Source organism: Teleopsis dalmanni, chromosome 1 (genome assembly GCF_002237135.1).
Source record: "Teleopsis dalmanni isolate 2A chromosome 1, ASM223713v2, whole genome shotgun sequence".
Classification (NCBI taxonomy): domain Eukaryota; kingdom Metazoa; phylum Arthropoda; class Insecta; order Diptera; family Diopsidae; genus Teleopsis; species Teleopsis dalmanni.
In genome coordinates, this window is record NC_051846.1 from 54,333,171 (window position 1) to 54,354,486 (window position 21,316).

At 29.4% G+C, this 21,316-nt stretch overlaps 1 long non-coding RNA gene across 3 annotated transcripts; it reads right to left on the reverse strand.

The window, feature by feature from the left end:
• Window positions 1-17,209: 17,209 nt before the first annotated feature.
• On the reverse strand, window positions 17,210-18,419 carry LOC119671534. 3 transcript variants are annotated; one of them, XR_005251826.1, is made up of 5 exons: window positions 18,007-18,419; window positions 17,810-17,949; window positions 17,468-17,565; window positions 17,366-17,409; window positions 17,210-17,294 (listed from the first exon to the last, which is right to left on the reverse strand). It is a non-coding gene; the product is annotated as an uncharacterized LOC119671534 (long non-coding RNA). The 3 variants fall into 3 exon arrangements; XR_005251828.1 differs by having other exon boundaries at window positions 17,468-17,705; XR_005251827.1 differs by having other exon boundaries at window positions 17,468-17,724.
• Between the last annotated feature and the right edge of the window lie 2,897 nt (window positions 18,420-21,316).

The window sequence follows — 21,316 nt, forward strand, 5'->3', positions numbered from 1 at the left end:
ATAATTTTAATCCACAGAAACCAAATTTAATTTGAATAAGATTTTGACATTATTACAAATGTGAGCTGAAAGCTGGCATTGCGTGTTAATAAAGTTAACAGAGCTAACAGAGTATTTTAACTTCTGTCCGACACTAGCGGGTAGAGACGTCAACTGTTAACATATTTTGGATTTCAGAATATAAAGACAAAAAATAGTTTTAGAACCCGCAATCAAGCGGTAAAAACAATACAAATAAAATTTGAATATTGGAAACCTAAAAAGTGGGCAGTGAGAAAAAATGTTGTGGAGACGATTGTAATGCAAATACACATACCCACACCTGTCGGAGACTATTTGTTGAAATATATTTGGAATTAAGGAAGTACGTATACAATCATTTAACAATTATTTAACATTATTTTTTTTCAATTCAATCATTTTTGTAATTTTTCTCAAACCTGTGCGTGTTTTCTTCTGCGTAGTGCCTATAAAACTTCAAGGTTGGGTTCACTTTTGATTTTATGCTATCAATTTCTTATTAAGTAAATTGAATTGTAATTAATTTTAATATTATTGAAAATAAAATCTTCATAAATTTATTTTTTATTGCTTTTAAGATTTTTTTTGCAATGATTGGCTTTCATTAAAATTACGGTACCTTTATGTGGCCATTGTCATGGGTTTTTTTGCTGGGCTTCATGAGTAACTCAACTAAAAGAGTGGCTTATACGTCACTGTTTTGTGTAAATATTTATTTAAATAGTTTTAGCATCGAACACGCATTTTTATGTGAGTGTGATTATATTGATTTTGTATCTGCTTTATTTGTTTATTTTTACAGCGGCTTTTACAGTGCCAATAGGTATGAGCTAACCTTTGGTCTGGTCGTTACACTCTGATGCGAAAACATGACTTATCTTTTTCTTTCAATCTCAATAATTCAATGCATTCGAGTAATTTGCCAAAAATTTATTTCAAGCTTTCCGCTATTTAACTTTTGAATAGGTTCTCATAATTTTTTCTATTTAGCAAACCAAAAAAAAATAAAAAAAATTAAAAATTCAACGGTAGCAACAACGTTTTCAATTGTTCAGATTGTTTACTTTTGGTCTCGCTTCTGCGCTGGTGGCTGGCACGATACAAGATACTCGTACTTCAAACTATGTTATTTTTAGTAAATTTTCAAATTATTTTTTATATTTTTGTTACCTTTTATTATCATCTTGATTAATTAGTAAGATTATTTATAACAATTTTAAGTATATAGTGTTTGTTATTACATATTCACACTTAACTTGCAAAAATATGTGACTGATTTTGTTTGTTTGTCTGACATGTGAATATTAATGACTAGTAATTAAATAAAACATACAAAATAATATAAGAATCAAACTACTATATGTTATATCTAAAAAGATTATATCAGTGTGATATAATTTTTGATTAATATGTATGTATAAGCAAGCATTCGCTTTCTACTTCGAGTTAAACTATACTTTTATTTATTTATATTTTAAATACATTTTAGTTTAGTTGCATTAATTTAACGAAACGTCATAAACAGAAAGAAATTATTTTAATTTTTTGGATTTCTTATATACAAAAATATGTATGTTCGAATATAAGTAAGGTTTAAGTGAAACAGCGATCCTAAGGATCCATTGGAGCCAACTGGTTCGTTGTGTTATAGCACCAAACTTGGAAAATTAAAAACCGTCTGAAATGTTTAATAAAGATTAAGATACGTTTCAAAGAAAAGTCTTGAGGCTAACTAAAATGCTTTAGAAAAGAAATCCCTGATATAATCAATCGTTTACAAGTGCAAAATCCATGGTACATTGATTAAACATTAGTGTTTCTTAATACTGAATATATTAAGAATAATAATTCTATATTTGCATTGGTACCTTTTAGCCCTCAACTTAAACGTAAAAACTTAAACTTAAACGTATACGTTATACATTACAAAGAAAATATGAATTGACAAATTAAAGTACCTATAGCCTTCAAAATTTCTATAGAAAATATTTTTAATTTAAAAAAAATCTTAAAAATGGTTTCTATAATATATTTTATTCATAAGTTTTTTATTTTTTTTTTCAACTAAAAATTTCTTTAAAATATATTATTACAAAAAGCTGCACATGGTCTTAATAAAATTTTTAATGCTTCAGTTTATTTTTTTTAGTATAACTTTAGTGTGACTTAACACTACTGGAATGAAAGTCAAACCATTTTAAAAGAAACTGGCATAGCTGTAATCTTGAATATTTGTAATTCTAGTACTCCAATGGTTACAGACAAAAATTAAAACAAATATATATATATATAGATATATATATAGATATATATATAGATATATATATAAATATATGAATTGAGGGCTTTTGATATTTTATTACATATATTCGTGATGCAGTTAACTCTACCATCTTTTTTTATTAGACCATTAAGGACCTAGAGCTGCTAACAGTCCCCATTTGTATTTTGTTTCTTGTTGTTTTTCTCCAGTCGTGTACCTGCATTGGTTTTAAGCCGTTTTTAATTTTATCGTTTTATTTCTCTGTTGATCATGTTTCCTTTTTGTATGTTTCCAGAATTTCAACACTTAAGTATGATTTAGTGTTTTCTATTGATTGACATTCTGATTATATGGCACAACTGTCATATGTTACTCTTTGTTGGTGAGGCACTCTAGCTTTTAATAGACCATGCGAGTAGTTTATTTCATATAATTAAACTTGTAACATATAATAATATGCTTATGACCAAAGATACAAGTATTCTCCAGCAATTTTTCGTTCTAATTTTATTTATTTAGCTTTGATAAAGATACATTTGCCTGTCTGTATATACTTCGAGTATATAACACAAATTTCATTTAACTGAATTTATATGGTCTTTTGTGTGATTTTGAAATAATATGTTGATTCTGTAAATAACAACTGTGAAAATGTCAAAATCAACTTTCTTGAGAATTACAAACTAAATAATTCTAAGTGTTAAAGAAATTTTTTCTAAGGAAATTGCGGTTAAGTGTATATAACACATATCTTTACAATGATTATTAATAAGCAAATGCCTAGCTAAAATCGAAAAGTCTTGCTGTAATTTATTTTTTAGTTGACAATTAATTATAAATTTTATTTTTGTGAGTTATTCATCAGGGACACACCCTCAAGTCTATAAATATTAAAAAGGTTTTAAATCGCTGCTAGCTGCAAGCCTAACTTCTACGCAAGATCAAACAGTAGCGCTAGAGCGTGCGAATCACAAATAGAGCCGAGCCAGTAACTAAGACCATCCTAACTCAGCCATTGAAATAGTTGTCATTACTCGGTATAATGATGAATCTTACTTTTTTAAAACTTGTATTTAGTTTCGAATTAAAATATGTTTTTTATTGACATTAAATTAAGTAAAAAAAATAAAAACAGTGTTAATTTAAACAATACACATTTTAAGTACTTTTTGTAATAATTATTTTTAATTACACTTGATTTTGTTCTAATAACGAAATAATTTTTGTTAGGTTTGCATCCGCATTGACTAGATGAAAAACTGTAGCTAAATTTATAGTATTTATTTTAACTTAAATAAATAAAATAATTTTAAATTTAAACTAAAATAAAATCTAACAAGTGTTAAATAGTCATAATGACAATTGGCAAATAGTTTTTCATTTTATTTACTGGAACGACTTTATCACATTTTCGGTACTTGCCATAAAACGCATCAGACGTTACTTCCGTATTTACACAATTCATAGCTATTTAAGGCTAAATTTTATACTTGGAATTTATTATTTGACGTAAATATAATTAAATACTTTTTTGAATACTATTTACTTCAAAGAATAATCATGAGTTTCTAATAAAATGTGTACTGCTGCATATTATGTTAATAAAAATATTTTCATATCTGAAATTTTTGTATTGCTAAAAGTTAAAAGAGAGAGCTAGAATTTTAAGTAGTGATTGACTTTTGATTTTAGATGACTGATTTTAGAATTATGTTTATACAGCTATTTACCAAAATAACATAAAAATTCTATTTAGAACATTAGCCCTTCAACACTAGGAAAAAACGAACTAAAAAATTATCAAGAATTAAGAATAATTTCACGTAAACTTTCTGTAGAAGAGCTCCGCTTAAATATCTTTAGACTTAATATGCATATAAAGCTAATATGTTATATTTATTAATATATTTAACATGAAAGGAATATGTGTTTTCTTCTTCTGTGTTATAGGTATATATTTGGTCAACGCCCCATGGTATGTAAGAGGAGCTGATATCCACAGAGATCTGAGAGTGGATTCAGTTGAAAAATACATTAAAGATCGTGCTCTGAAACTATTCAATACAATTGACAGTCACAATAATCCAACTCTCAGTATCCTAAAAATACAGCGAAATTTGATAAACACAGGCAGATACAAAGACATCAGGTCCATCATATTATAAAGCCCCGTAAAGCCCCGTATTTAGTGTGACTTAAAACTGTCCACAGATAAAATAGAGTAAAGGTGCTGATTCACCAACTCAGACATCTGAATATCTGAATATCAATATATATAATAAACCATGGAATGTGAGTTAAGAATACTATAATATTCATAAAACAACATTATATACTTATATTAAAAATAAAGTCTCATATAAAGTCAGATTTAAATCGATAACAGAGACTTAATCCTCCACTAGGGAAGATATAAATATTGCATTATTTCCAAGCACTTGTAAATACCATTATGTTGACATATTACTTATTTACTTATTGTTGTTCTCTTCTTCTCGTGGCGCGTAGGGCCTCTGACATAGATCTAAACCTAACTCTATTAAGTGCTTAACAGCATATATCATTACAGTTATTCTCTGTGTATATTTCTGCGCCATGTTTGTGCTGGTGCGCTAGGCCTTCTAGAGCCTTGGGGGTTCCATCTCAATATTGCTCTGGCAATATGGTTCGCAGGTTTTCGAAGTGTGTGACCAATCTATCGCTATTTATGTCGAGCAATCTGAACTGGAATGAAGCATATCCTCTTCCTCTTCCTCTTCTTACGAATATGCTGGTGAGGTAGTAAGATTTACCGCTTTTCTCTGACTCTGACTGTCACAAAGATAGACATGTGATCATTTTTTGTGACAAGTAAACAAAATCTAAAACTTCTGACTTAATGCACCGAAACAAATTAGAAGTATCTAACATAATTTCTGTTTTCACAGGACACTGGTCAGGCTAGTCCTTAAACGTCCGTGAAACTCTTATACATATATTATGTTTACCGGTGTTCGCTGTTCGTGAAGAACAACTGAAACATTTGTTGTGCTACTGTTAAGGGGTGTCCGGATCTTGATTCAAGCATAATATAATCGTTACACCTTTTAGGTCTCTTCACAGTATGCCAAATATAGACATCAGTCAAATGCTTACCGTCCACTTTATCTACCCACCTATGTAGTTGCAACTATGTAGTTGCAAATATATATTTATTGCAAAATAAATCACGCCATTTCTAATTATGGAAGCAGGCAGTATTAAATAATGCTCACTTTCATATATTCCCTTTCAAATTATAAAATATTAAATTTTCAGCTAAATACACCCAAATAATAAAAAAATAAAAAGAAAATGAATGGAAAAATAATATCATAAAAAATTTTTATGAGAAACGTTTCAAAGAATAATAATTTAAATTGGTAAAATTCATATCAAAACTTTTACTAATTTGTTTATTTTTTTAGAAATTATTATCCGAAACGGTTTCCTATTACTGAGTGAAAAATTCACACGTACTATCTGCTCATGCTCTACGACTGCCTCAATAGTCTTTATTTATCTGGACTAACTTATTAGACTCTCTCCATGGTGCACCTCCTTACGGTTTTCATTGAACCAGATGTGAGCTGAGATGTCAAACTAAGAGCTATAATTAGGTTTGTCAACAGCTTTTATTTTTTCTGATTAAATCAGGAAATTCTCTCTTAAGGGAAAGCATAGGTCGCAGTATACAATTCTGATGTTTAATAATTATAATCTGTTACTACTTCTAATTGTCCACCTTCAGTTATATATTATCTATGTATTAGTGTACAATTCATGTCTACAATGTATGCAAGAATTCATAAACTAAATAACTTTATCAAATCTCCCAATGTCTTAACAATGTATAATGTACCATATAGGCAACATTATAAGGAAAGCGTGAAAATGCATCTCATTTTCATATTTGCATAGTGTTTAATCCGACGCCACTGTTTTTATGACACGAAATTCCACAATATTGTTGACCTACCTACCTGTTGTCTGGTACTGTTGTTGGTGGTTGTGTTGCTGTTGCTGTTGCTGCTGTTGCTGGTAATGAACAGGGCCAATGGTACGTACGGCACGGGCACGGCATAATGCTACGTTGCCATTATGCGCCGGTGTTGTTGCGTCTTGGTCGGTTGCTACTCGATCTCGCATTGCTGCCTTCTTGCTGCTTCTTGCTATGACTGCATATCGACGTTGGAATGCTAAAGTAAACATCAAAATTCAAGCCGAAAATGAAATTGCCGCTAAAAAAGGCAAAATGAAATTCCAAAGAAAAATACATAAAAATAACAAAAACATAAATTCATTCATACAAGATGATGGTCTTCGTCGATAGCCGTCGTCGACGATGTCGGTGTCAATCTATGTTGCACCAATATTAATGTCTGAATAATAACAAGACGAACGAATAAAATGCCCATATATATTGCATACATACACATATATATGCATATACCTTCAGAAATATAGTTCGATGTGAAGAGACAGACGTATCGAATTGCATTTTATAAATCGAACAAGATTCATTCTTTCCTTAATATGTACTCGTACTCGTACTCGTACTCGAACCCGTACTCGTATTTATTTTGTTTTTGTATTTTCGTTTTTCATTCTTTAGGAGAAAATGCGTTTAAGTGCAATGCATTATGCATGTTTACAGCACATTCCGTTCGTGATCTGTGGGTGGCGTTATTACAATATTCTTTCCTGCTTCTCTTCCCTCTTTTCATTGCTTCTCAATCTGAAAATATTTGAAACTCTCTTAACGGTTCTTCTTTACTGTTACTGTTTTTCTATTCAAATACAAAAAAAAAAGAAAATCCATTTAATATGGTCTATGACCTTTTATGTGTAGTTTCTTTTTATTTCATTGTATCTTTTGCCGATATTTGCTTTTGACTTCAATTATTCCAGTACTTCTTACTTGGTCTCTTGATTAAAATAGTTTAACAGTTTGTTAAGGAATTTGGAAATTTAAGCACTTAACCGTAAAACAGTGCACACACATAAGAATTTTATATAACGTTAGGGTCATTTTATGATAAATATGTTATCAGAATTAATTCATGGTTTTCAAATAATTAAAAAAGTTGATATTCCGATCATAGAAATAACACATACGATTATAAAGAGAAAATAAAACTCATTCAGATTATGTGCTTAATGACAAAGCAACCATGGTGTGTCATAAACAATAGGCTATATCACAATTTAAAAACCAATATTGTAGAAAAATTAATACATACATTGATTTTAACTAAGACATTTTTGAATATATCTCCAGGACCCTTATAATTAATAAGGTGCTTATAAACAACAAGTAGTTTCAAACCTGTTTTTGACCAAGGATCACTATCCTGTTTTTGTTTTTAGTAGGGATCGTTTAAGTATAGTAGGGAAGTTTAACTAAAGTATACTGTATGATGTATAATGAATTGTATAAGTGCATAGGCACATTATATAGGCTATAAAATAGATAGGTATATAATTACTTGAAAATTGTTAGTGTTTATTTTCTAATAAGTGAGGTCTCAGTGAACAAACTACAAGGTATGTGTCCTTACCTGTTAAATTTGATTCACCCTCTTTGGACCATTTTTAATTATTTCGTGGATCATCGGTTGGAAACAACTGCAATAAACAGATTTCATTGCGCATTTTAAAACTACAATATTCATATAATGTTCTAAGTAAAAAGTATCAGGATTTATATTATGAAAAATATGCGCAAAAAGTATCTCCACAATTTCTATCTATAAGTTGGTAGCATTGTAGTGTATCATCGCACGAAATTTAAGTGTCATTGTTTTTGAAATTATACTTTAGAATATTCGGAAATCGTACATATTATTTATTATGTAAGAACTTTATTCACCTGACACGGCCCTGTTTGACTTTATTCTGTTCCCGAAGTTAATACTAACACTTTAAGGATAGTGTTTTGTATCGATTGCAGCCGTGAAAATATTATTTGAAAAATTCTTTATATAAAAGAAGACTACTTTAGAAATCAGCCCATTAAAAATGTTTAGAAGATTAGCTGTAGATTAGCTAGTGGCCTCTACTATGTAGACGGATAAGACAAATAAGTTTTGATTGATTAATCATTTTTAGTGCTTTATTTAACAATTAAAAATGGGAAAAAGAGTAATGTTACTTTAATGAAATTTTGCAGAATAATGAATTTTAGGTTTGTTAAAAAATTTTGGAAAGTGAATTTAGTTCATTACTTTCACTAACTTTTCACATAAAAGGAGAGTTGATAAATTTCATTACATTTTTGTGCGATGAAATGGACTATAATAAAAATAATATAGTTCAAGGCTTCTAGTGTAATGGAACGTTACAACTGTACTTTAAGGTTACAACTAATTCTAATACAATAAGGTACATATAAACTTAAAAATTACAAATAGATTGTTTCTCATTGAATATATCTTAATATTAGATGGGAACAGCAACTGCCGGCTCATACAAAAACCTTAAAGTCAACAAGAATGTGACTATGAGATTTTTGCCCTTTCAGCAAAGACGAAAGTTATTAATTAATCTTTTGCTAATATTAACAGTTATTGGATATAGTAAAATTTTATTATCAATCATATATAATTAATGACAATGCTTTGATAAATCTATATCCACAAGCCTTATAAGTTCTCAAATCGTAGTGTTATATTAAAAATTATTACCACTGATGATGGTATATACAGCTCGAAACAGTTGTATGGTCAGCCAAAAATTCAGTTAATTAAATATAATATTAAAAAAATTTTTGTTGTTGTAGTTCACTACTTTTCGAAACCTCTTTAGTTATCACATTAACTTTAAAATTATTACTTATAAAAGGATCATGCACAGAATTCTTGTCTAATCGTGTCTTATAAGCGACATATCGGTTTGGTGTTATTTTAAGTACAAGATGTTTTTTTTTCTTGGTTTAAATAAGATTTCGAAATGTATTTCTAAGTATTTTTATCAAGTTCTTGAGATAATTATTTGTTATTAAGGAAAACAGAGGATATTCATCTGTATGAAGGATAAATGTTATCTAGCTTGACTTAGACGAGGTTGCATTGTCATTTAAGCTAATATGTGATTGATTAGATATCACTAATGAACTAGATTGTGCAAATATGATAAACGTTTCATCAGCCACTTGAATATTATATACTATTGATTCCAGAACACAATAGTACTTTCTGGAACGCTGGAAAGGGGAACTGTGTACAAATTTATTGAAGGTTTTATTGAATGTATTAAAAGAATTGCCTCAGGATTAGACAGTTTTTTTTCACTCATTGTTTTCCAGAATGAAATATTATTTTTTAAAGAGTATTAAATATTTTTATATGCTTTATCTGCTAATTTTGAAAAAGTTGACACTATTTGCAGAAAAATGAACCACTATTTATCTTTAGTAAACAAAATATTTGCTAAGTGCCATGTTATGTACAGTGTCTGGGGCACGGCAGTGAGAGTGAGAGAAAAAACAATATGTCGGTTTAAATTTCGGCATGAGAGCCAGGCTATTTTTGCTTCGGCACTTAGGCAAAGCAGTGTTGTTTAGTAATAAATTTCAGAATTTTCGACTTTTAATTTCAGTACGTTTTGAAGAAAAAGTGGTAGTAAGCAACTCAGCTTTTTTTATAAACTGCTAATAATCTAATTATCACACTTTCCGATTTTAAGGAAAGGCATTGATAAATTTTTAATGATTTTTAAAGAGTTGATGTTTTTTTATGAAACGCTGCTTATCTGTTCTTAGTATGAATATAAAATATACATGCAAATAAATTCACGAAAAATGCTAGTTCTAAGCATTGTTTAACTGATTAAAAAAGTATTTGCTTAGAAGCATGCGATCGAGCAGTTACTAATACGGATATTATATACAATATTGCAATGCTAATGATATTAGCAGTGCAATAATAATGCAGTTTGTTAGTAAACGAGATTACTGTTTTTATGAGTTCATTGACCGTAGAAGTTAATGCAACCAATCACAGTGCAAACCAAACGCAAAAACGTTAAACGTGAAGACTACTAGAGAAGACAATCACTCAGGCGAATCTCCAAAACTTTGATAAATTGTTTAGAATACGAAGAAGTACTTACATTTTATTAGAAGCGTCACAGTTTAGTTATTTTTCTTAAATAAAAAGGTACCATAGACCATTTATCTTTACAGCTATCATGGTAGCAATTTAATCCTAGAGTTAATTTGTATACTGATCACCAACGAATGGCGATATAATCTCGCGGTTACCCGGTTTTTCTACCGTTGCAATCTTGGTCACGCGATGATTTTCCATTCTTTGAACATATCGATTCCACTCCTTCCGCCTCCGTATACTCCATTTAATTATGTCCGATACTTCACAGATTTGCCTAATGTCGTTACGACGAGTGAAGCCAGCTATCAAGCGCAGAGTGTGCATTTCAGTTTTGGATATAGCATGTTCGGTGTTTTTCATATCGGTTCTTGTCTCAATGGCATACATCGATATAGGTCTAACGTACGTTTTATATATTCGAACTTTTCCTCTTACGCTTAGATACTTGTTGCGTCATATAGTATCTCTAAGACAACTTGCTACCTGTAACAGTGCAAGTTCTTATAATCGAATACCGACATCACTAGCAATTATGTTGGTTTAAAAAAACCATGTTAAAAAAATGATAACTAGGGACTGTCAACATTGTGCTGTTAAAAAAGACTTTAGGAAGTTGCTTTGGCTGCCTCATAACCATTTTAGACTGATTTTTTGTTTAAAAATATTGTGAATTGAAAAATATCGGAAACAAATGCTTGAATTTGGATCTTGATAAGCCTGAACAGTCACAGTAAATAAAAGTAAAATAGAAGTTATATTTTTCTCAGTTATTAGCGACCATGATCTGAATTGCAGTAAGATTGTTTTTTTAATAAATAGTTAGACGGTTTGATGAATATCAGTATTTGGATGTTTCTATACTATTTGTATTGTACAACAATTTAAAAAATAGTGCACCCGTTTACTTGAGTATAGATTGAGACAAGCCTGGGTAGTAGTATAACAGTATGAGTGTGAAGATATTCAGATATTTCTTCACACATAAACGCCAGCGACCATGAGCTATAAGAGGCGTGAAGAGGCAGATCCAAATCAGCTCTATGTCATATTGTAGTACATTTCCATTGAAAATAGATATAATTTTAAACACCTCTATTTGATACCTATTAACTCTGAAATTTACTATTTATGAAGTAAGAAGAGGATGTTGCTCTTCATTTGATATGACTACTTCCTTGTGATGGTATTCGGTAACTTCCATTTGGCGTATGATTGTTAATCTAATCAAGTTATAGACATATACATTCCTGGTTGAAACAGGGTTTATACAAAATAATTATCTTTCGACACTAATTGCCAACCCAATGCTAAACTTTTAAATAAAGTTAATAGAGGTGGCATTCACTATCATCAATAACCACAAGTCCGTGCATTTTCTTATGACTTGGTAACACTAGATACCAATAAAAAATATTATGTACCTAATGAGTGATCTCGTCAACTGCATCTGATAACACTGTATGAAAGTAATTACAATTTGTTTGATCACCGAGATCTTTAACATGGAAACATTTTTATTCAATTACCCGCAAAAAGCTATATATATTTAGGAGTTCCAAAACGTAGAAGACTATATGTACAATAAAAATTCAGAGACTTAGAATCCTCCTGTAAATGATTTTAAATATCTAGTATAATCTTTGTAAAAGAAATTTAAACAAAAATACTTAGTCCACTTTTAGATAGACACATACACAGAAGATGATTTAATTTATAGGTTAAAGAACTGATCAACCATACAAAAGTTATACATTTTGTGACATCACAACCATTAAGATAAATAATTATATTATATATCCTATTGTATTATATGTATTATAATATATATCATTATGTATTATAATGTGAATCTCAGGAAAGGGGTTGACTTTTCTAAAAAGCCACTTGAAAATTATTAAAAGGATATGAGTGTCCGATATTTCTTCCTTACAAAACTGCTTCATTTCCGTTACAGCGTATGGTGGGTCTCTAAAATCTGTTTCGTTCTTGACGGTTTTGCACCACTTCTATTTTCCCCGGTTTTTTTTATTATACTCATTATTTCTGGTATTTTGTCCTCAAATGTTAGCTATGAACATTTATTAGGTTCTTTATTCAGACTTTGTATCCAGAATGTTACTGCGGCTATCTTCACACATATACAAACTACTTAAGTAAGGCACTTATGTTAACGTGACATTAGACGTCAAATTGCCGTTGTTAACTTTAAATATCATCCTTTTTTATTCTATTCCGCCTGATTTTCACTAAAAATCTTACCTTAAACTCTATAATTATAAAGTTAAAACTTTGCTCGGTTTTTTGTCGGTTGTTGAGCAGGTTTCTGGAGGATACAACATTCTTAATTCGAAGACGTAGATACACAGTTATACGTTCGTTGTTTTTGCGACTCGGTTGTGTATTTTTTCATCTATCTTCTCGTAATGATGTTTTGTGATACCCATATAGCTTTATATTTCAACTTGTTTTAATTGAAATCCTTTATTCATAATTGAGCTCCTCCTTCAATTTGTTAGTATTTTTAACGTTCTAAACTTTAAAGTCAAAAGAACTACATTGGTCAACCTATAATCCCACAATGATTGTGACTCTATGATAGAAGAAGACAAAGAATTATTTAACTGTTTTGAAGGAAGTTTTATTCCTAATTTAGGTCAGTCTCTTTGAATTGAGAACTCAAACACGTGGCTGTTTATCCGTAATTATTTTATTTTTTTCCATTATTTTTAGCATTTATTATTATATATATGTTTATAATACCTATTAATGTTTTTTTTAAATATTTAAATAATTTTATAATAAATTAACAAATTTAAAATTTTTCAAATTTTTCGCAGTAAAATTGTAATTTTATTCGTCTCTGAGAAAGAAAAGGTAATTATTATCCTGAATATTATTTGGTGGTATTATATACATTTTCGTGTTTTCATCTATTTGCCTTTAAGTCCTTAGGTCTTTGCTCTTTTTATGTTAAGTAATTTGGTTTTGAAAATCTTTTGTAGCAATTTGGCAGTGTGTAATTTTTCGAAAAAATCTTTTCACTTCCTTTTAGTTTTGGGTTTCTGTCTGTTGCTTTGAGGCAGAGAGCGGCATCATTAAATGCAAAAATTCGAAGAAAACTGCATTTTGGAAAGATGATGATCAGTACTGTTACTGAAGACAATGTATTTTTAAGAATTGCGACCTACCGAGTTGATTAGATTTGTGTGCACTTAACTGCAACAAAAACTTAATATTCGGCCAAAGAAGTGTTTTCGGAATTAGGAGCATAAAATAATTTACCACATGCAGTTAAAATAGAAATTTTAAAAACAATCTTATATATACGTATAATACTATATATTGCATATATGTTGTATATTTTTTTTTTAAATTAAGATACAAGAATCAACAACTAGAAGTTTTGAATGCGCAACTTTTTGAGGAACTAATACCATCTATGTATAGGTAGAACTTATATTTTATTTACATATCTCAATCACAATTATTATAATGACAAAATGTTTATATAAATATTGAATTATTTATTTTGATATTATCGATTGGTTATTGAGACTGATAAATTCAATATATTTTAAATCAATGAAATATAGTAGAACGTAGAAGAATGAAACTAAAACCGGAAGTGATAATAAAAGTGTTAAGTGTTTGCGACGTTTCGATTTCTTATCTGCGAACGCAAATATTAAAAACACTCACCTTTAGAGTTGAATGAACTTAAGGCAAACATTTAAACTGAACAATTTTAATATAAAATATGAATATAAATAAAAATATATTTGAATTATTTATTAAAAATTTGAATTAAAACGTTGTTATAACACCTAAAATATCAATAATAAAATTCTTGCTCTAAGGTTAATCAAATTTTGTTAATTAATATTAATATTCGAAACTAGAGTATTGTTTTTTATTTAAACATTAAAATATCATTTATTTTTCACATTATTATTTTCTTATTAACACAAATATCTAGATAGGACTACTGAAATTATACAATTTACAATATCTTGCTATGATGTGATGTAATAACAAAACATATCCTAAATACATCATCATCATAATTAATGACGCAACGATTCTAGTTGAATCTAAGCCTCCCTATCCTAAATACATAATAATAATAATAAGAATGAACGGAGTACTAGCTCCTACTTGAGCAGAGCACTGCCACCATGATTGATCTTTTGTTCTACAACAGACCCTAACCAAACAGAAGATATTCCGCCTTTCGAATGAAGGCTAAAATGTCTGCCGTTGAGGACCTCCTAATGTCAGAAGGTGAAAGCAGTTCCCGACCCAGTGACCTCCTTCTGGATCAAGGCTGGGCAGTCACATAGAATGTGTCTGGCTGTCTCCTCTGCTTCTAAGCAGAGTCTACACTCTATCTCTTCGGACAGACCCATTTTGTTGAGGTGGTAACGTAGTCCGTGGTGACCCGTTAAATATTCCACCAGCAACCTCAACTCTGTTCTGCTGAAGAAGGATATCTTATTATAATTATATATATTACTAGTATTTAACCCGCAAACGTTGTTTTGCCATATAAATTATTTCTACTGATTATTTTTATTTTAAATAAATGATAATGAATATATTGTATTGTACTGCCATTTGCTGCAGTATTGTGAGCTATTTCCGTTGCTCCGAACGAAGTCATTTGGAAGCATGAATTAAATATGCGAATGGACTTCAGGAACAGATTTGAATCTTCATGCGTGCCAATGAGCAAGCCGTTCAATGGTTCTGACGGTCTCTCAATTTCTGGTAGTTGCACTTTTCCTGTTGCGCAACACAACCCGTCTGATTCTTGTTTGTATTTGAGTGTAGGATAATAAGGGCATTCTTTGTCCATAGAACCAATCATCACTTTCGGATTATAAACTCAGGTTCCGCTTCTGCTACTTCTGCAGTTGTATTTATAAAATGATATAAGTTTAGTTAATTTTGTTGGGATTGCAATTTTTCAAAGCATATACGGTAATTTTTTGTCATTCATATAGATTACTGTGTTAAGGCTTTAGACGTAAATAAAACAATAAATATTACTTAAGTTAAAACCTTGTTTTACTTATAAAGAAGAAAATATAAGCTACTTGGACATATATTCATAATAAAATCTGAATCCACAGGAAGATGTCCCATCATCATTATTATTTGGCTCTACGGCCCATAAAGACCTTTACCCTAGATAACAATTTTCCTCTATATGAGTATTTCATTCAAAGTACCTCTCTAATTTTTAATATCTATTTTCTTTAAATTTAGCTTGTCATTTTCACGCTATCTATGATAACTTGATATAATAACCCGCTTATCTTGTGCTAAACGATAGTGTGTTCACATATTTTATAATATTAGGTTTTAACTTTGGCATTTTGCAAATTGATCCTCTTTCAGATTTTGGTATTTTATTTTGGTATTTGGTATTTTAATCATCTTTCAGATTTTTTCGTTTTGGACTAAGACTCTACATTGTAGAAGACTTTTTCGTAGAATCTATCGATTCCTCTAGTTTTTATGTTTTCGTTTCGTAACATAGTACCGAATATTAAATAATATATTAGAATACCCATGAGTCTTGCCACCGAAGTATTGGAAAATTTTTTGAGATATTTGTGTTTGTTTTTTATTTTAGTGTTGTTACATACATTCTAATTAATTTTTTTAATTAAAATTACAATAAGTTTATAGCTATATTATCTTTAAATTTTTACCACTTTCCTCCTTCTAAGGACATTATTTGATCTTCTGTTGATCTTTTATAATAAAATCTAGATTGATATTCAAATAGCAGGGAGACCACAAAGTTTTTGAAGTAAATTAAAGTATTCAAAAATGTGATATTATTTTATATACCATGATTATGAAAGGACTATTTTATCTAGTAAGGTGATTGTTATTAGAAAAAGATGTTATAAAAATCAAAGAACTCTAAAAATTCTTGGGAAGTAGTCTTCTGATAGTCGTTCAAGTATTGAGTTACTTATATTTTTGTTATTTTAGACTTTTTTTCTCCTTACACAATGTAACAATATGTCACAAATTTTTATTATCTATTTTTCCTCTCATAGTTACGTCACGTTCCAGATTTATATGATAATACAAAAAAAGAATTTTTGTTTGCAATGTATATCAATTACACCAACTTTATTATTTATTTACTAATTGGTAATAATAACTGGCTATTTATTGTAGCTTATTTCAAAGTTAATTTTATAAAAATAAAAAGTAATAATTAAATAAAGAAATAAATAATTAAATAAAAATATAAAGGTACTTTATACAGTAACACAATGGGCCAATAAGCGCAAGTGCATCCTTTGGGGGGATAATCGGTATAATCTAACCTAACCTAAATAAAAGTATAAATAAATATGTATTTAATAGATTAATTTAAATACCTTAAAATATATAACTTAATATTAATGTGGCACAACACATTCTTTGTCAAATTTTGACAAAATTATAGCAACCATCCTCTTTGTGTAACGTAACACCTGAAAGACCCCTTGAACTGATAAAAACTTCTGTTTATAGAACAGTATATTGTACTTATTATATAACCTATGTCCATATGCATGAATAGGGAAGGCTGCACTATATTTTCGATTACTTGTGATATGATAATGCTTTTGTTCTTACTGATAACTTGTTGTTCGTGACCATTTATAATAGATAATTCATATAAAAAAACTGATTACTGTTTTGATATTGAAAATTTATTGCTGAAACAATTTTATTCTAAAAAAGTCAATATATTTTCTATTTTAAGGAACCAAAAAATAGAAAAGCTCTTTAATTATGTATAATATTAGTTCATATTTGTTGTAGTTGCTTATCAAAAAATTTGCACTTCGCATACTTCTGCATTTCCATTGCTATAAAATTAAAAATATTAGGATTTATATAAGTGTATAAATATAACAATTATGGAACAAAGAATATTTACCGCAGTGTATTCCTCTAGAGATTCATATAATACTAATTCTAAAACTAAAGAATTAAAATTAGTTTCACTGAGTTAGAAAAGAAAATTTTAAATGTAACATACCAGGGTAAGGTGTTTTTTCTAGAGATATAGTCACTTATATTTAAAAGTTATCTCATAATACCAATGATGTCCAGATCTTATTTTATCATCTTATTTATCTGCATGGGTAAGGTGTAAGGTATTTGTAGTATGTTGCCATAGATAATATATTATTCGATTTCAATCAAAGACTATATATGATAGTTGTATAAGATAGTTAGTTGTACTATATATATATATTTTCAATTCTGTGGACATTCTGTTATTCAAATGAAATTCTTTAATAAAAATAATTTTATATAAAACATGCAATTAATAAAAAGAATATACTATAAGTATAATTATTTAAGAAAAGATATTTACCGCTCATGATTTTATGGTGTTCCACTTCTTAAATTCTGTTTTAAATTTAATCCAAATCTGTGACAAAATTAATAATAATTTTTATCCAATATTCACGACCTAGTATTGAGTCACAATACTTCCATTAGATCTATATGTTCCTATTTAGAATTTTAAATGTAGTGATTTTAATTATTCTCTTAAAATTTACTAGGTACTTAGTTAGGAGCTTCTATCCAGCTTGCAATGGCAGCTGATAATTCTTCCATTTCAGAATTAAGAGTATTTAATGTTTTTTCAGAGTGTTCTGCAGGATTTTCAACTTCTCTAATCTGTGGACTTGTTTGATCGTTGATATATTTTTTCGGGATGTTATCAATATGTGTATTAGTTTCAACATGGTTTGGTTGTTGGTATAAATTGACAGTATCAGGATACATTTTCTCTCGTTTACAATTTCTTATGTATATGTAATAAAAGAAAAAATATTCTATTTTTAAAACGATCGTCATTACTACATAATATAGCACTAATAACAAAACATTGATCTTATCTGGTTCCATGCTTAATTTTGAATTTTGATTCCCTGAGAAAACCGGAAATATTGAATTGATATTATTTTTTGTACATATTTTTAAATGATTTTGTTTTAATACGAAAGTTACATAAATTAATTTATCGAAAAAGTTGACATGAAATTCCAAAATTTTTTTTTTTTAATCTTTAAATATTGCAAAGTGTTAATGGAGTAGTAATTTATGGAACTGTCTTTAACACATTACATCTTCTAAAGTTAAAAAATCAAATTTATTTAAAGTAAATTTCATATTCCTAGTAGTAGATGTAATATCATCCAAAATAATACCAATGGGCTCTTACTGTTACTAAGTTTAACTAACGCTGAATCGTTTATCCTATAAAACCTATAGGAATATCTGTCTCCCATCACCTCTTAAAGGTAGCAAATGACTTTTATGACATAAGCAGAGCTGGAGGTACATCCATATGTTTCGCCGCTGATATTTGTAATTACTCTTTATGCTATTCTCAAAATAGTAGCGTATGAAAAGAGTAGGATAGTTGAAAAGTTAATCAACACCTTGAAAATCTTGACTACGTTGAAGCCATAGTGCACGTCTCTTCGAAAAGAGAACACTTACAAGCAAAAATCAATGATCTAGTAAAAATCACGACTAAGGTTAGACTACGTGTTAAAACTAATATATAAATCGTCAAGAGTACATCAACAACTCCTTTCACAATAAGAAAAATCCATCGAGTATGTCGATGAGTTTTGTTATTTGGGCAGCTACTTTAATACACATGGCAGCGCAGTATGAGATGTAGATAGCAGAATATAAAAACCTAGAATAATAATTCAAATGAAATATCTCCTCAAACAATAATTCATGTTTACAATGCGTAGATGTCCTTTTGTAAGAAACGTGTTTTTGTATGGATCAGAAACTTGGTTGGTCAACAGTGAAAAACAAAAAAAACTTCAAAACTCTACCAACAGATGCCTGCGTAATATTTTGAGAATTTGGTGGCCACGTAGAATATCAAATATGGAACTACTTTAGCAAACAAACCGAGAAGATATCAACAAACAAGTTAAGCGTCGGAAATATATTTGACTTTGTCACATTTTTTGAAACCCCTATGCCGAAATATGCCACGAAACACTTCAATGGAACCCCAAGGAAACAGGCAAAGAGGAAGGCTATGTAACACTTGGAAAAGAACGATAACAAATGAAACCCGCAAATCCTTAGACGAATTACTTCATATTGGTAGAGATAGAAATAGTTGGAGATTCTAGAAAACAAGTTTATGCTCCTGATAGAGCACAGCTAATAATAATATAAAACTATTCGATAAAGGTTTAATTAATTCGCAGACATGGTTCATTTCAATTGCTTTGTTGCTTATTTTATAGCAAGTTCAGAAGTTATATTGGTTTAAATTTAATTTTTGAGTACAGGTGCTTTAGATCCATCTATTTTATCTAATGATTTGTTATACGAGGTGTGTGCAAGAAATAACGAAAATTTTTAATTTTTTTTTTTAAACCACTTTCTTTATCTTCAATAATAATTCTTATATTTAATTATTTGTAAATAATTTTTTGAGACTGCAAATACTAGGAGTCGAACTCGTGTCCTGCCAAATTTGCCAAAAATCGGTAATAAAATTTATATTTTTATTTTTTCTAGATGCAATAAATAAGATCTATTAAATATTAATAAAAAATTTATAAAAAAACGCTTCAGTAGAGATATTAAATATATCATATAATATTTTCACATAAATCATTTTGTAAAAAGTATTTAATAAATTAATAAAGCAACTGCATAAAACGTCAACAAATCTTGCCTGAGGCATTAAATGACACAAGATTGCGATCTGAATATGCCACTTATCATTGCTAGCATAGCATAATGACTTGCCTTACCTTACCTTACCTTACTTCACTTCTGCACTGCATAACATTCCATTCCATTTCGATATCAAAGGCAACGCACTTTTGTTGTAACCAAAGTTGTTGTGACTGAAGTTGTTGTTGTGAAGTGCGTATTTCTGTTATTCAATTAATTGTGATGCGTCTGGGTCTAATGAGGCTGACTTAGCATTTGAATATGAAAACCGTTGAAGAATGTCTGGAATGCAGAGTTATTTGTTAACGTTGCTGTTGTTTTTTACTGTTGTTGACAAATGCACCAACAATGCACCAGCAATGCACATTGGTTGACAGCAACTGTTTTGTCTGGTTATCAACATTTCAAACTCTTTTTACGTACTCGTTCTCCATAAAAAACAGTTCTATGGAGTGAGTGGTGTTAAGTGGTGTTTGACTAGAATTTTAGGAATTCAACAGGTGTCTGTGTACCGGAATTTATTTTAATGTTGTAGACACATGTGGTTTAGGCAAAAAAAAAAAATAATAATTTTTGTTTTTGTAAAATAAAATAACTTCACTGTTTTATAAAATTTTTGAAATATATTATCGAAAATTAGTTACCATAAAACCTGATAAAGAACTACAATATAATTTAAAGCTTTTTCAAGTTCTGCTGTAAGGAAATAATATACATAATTGTCAATGTAATGTTAACATATAGAAAGAATACTCTATTTATTATCTATTATTCTATCTAAATATTACCATCAATAGACTGAGCACAATATTTCAACTTACATTTTTTATTAACTCGAAAAAAGTCTACATACAAACTGAAGAATTTTGCGGAGAACAATCAATGAGCGCATAGTTTCATGTATAGTAATTGTTCTGTGAGTTGATTTCCATGATCGTGTAAGATTATTACTCCAGATTATTATCTCAGAAGATGTGTGAAGTCACAGGTATGTTCATTCTTCTTATTTGGCACTACAGTCCAATATGAACCTTGGCCTCCCTTACGATCTGCCTCCATCTGTCTCTATCTTCTGCTACTCTCTTCCAGTTCAGTATTCCAATTGTTCTTGCTTCACCATACACGTATATCCCATATTTTTCTTAGCCTA